Here is a 794-nt window from a genome sequence, read left to right as displayed (position 1 = left end):
CTCGGTCAGACTTTGGTCAGTTGTTCAGTTTCTGGTTCCTAGGTCAGGCGGTGTTCAGTTGGTCAGTTACTGGTTTCTCGTTCAGACTGTGGTCAGTTGGTCAGTGTCTGGTTTCTTGGTCAGATTGTGGTCAGTTAATCTGTTTCTCTTTTGTAGGTCAGACTGTGATCAGTTGGCCAGTTACTGGTTGCGAGGTCAGACTGTGGTCAGTTGGTCAGTTTCTTGTTTCTATGTCAGAATGTGGTCAGTTGGTCAGTTTCTGATTTCGAGGTCACAATGTGGTCAGTTGGTCAGATTCTGGTTTCTACATCAGAGTGTGGTCAGTTGCTCAGTTTCGGGTTTCTAGTTCATACAGCAGACAGTTAGACAGTTACTTGTTGCTAGGTCAGAATGTGGCCAGTTGGCCAGTTTCTGGTTGCTAGGTCAGACTGTGGTCAGTTGGTCAGTTTCTGATTCCTAGGTCAGTCTGAGGTCAGTTTGTCAGTTTCTGGTTTATAGGTCAGACTGAGGTCAGTTGGTCAGTTTCTGGTTTCTAGGTCAGACTGTGGTCAGTTGGTCAGTTTCGGGTTGCTAGGTCAGACTGTGGTCAGTTGGTCAGTTTCTGGTATCTAGGTCAGACTGTGTTCATTTAGTCAATTTCTGGTTTCTCGGTCAGACTTTGGTCAGTTGTTCAGTTTCTGGTTCCTAGGTCAGACTGTGTTCAGTTGGTCAGTTACTGGTTTCTAGTTCAGACTGTGGTCAGTTGGTCAATTTCTGTATTCTCGGTCATATTTTTGTCAATTAGACGGTTTCTG

This window comes from Pristiophorus japonicus, unplaced genomic scaffold (assembly GCF_044704955.1).
Source record: "Pristiophorus japonicus isolate sPriJap1 unplaced genomic scaffold, sPriJap1.hap1 HAP1_SCAFFOLD_33, whole genome shotgun sequence".
Classification (NCBI taxonomy): domain Eukaryota; kingdom Metazoa; phylum Chordata; class Chondrichthyes; family Pristiophoridae; genus Pristiophorus; species Pristiophorus japonicus.
This window is presented reverse-complemented; position numbering follows the sequence as displayed.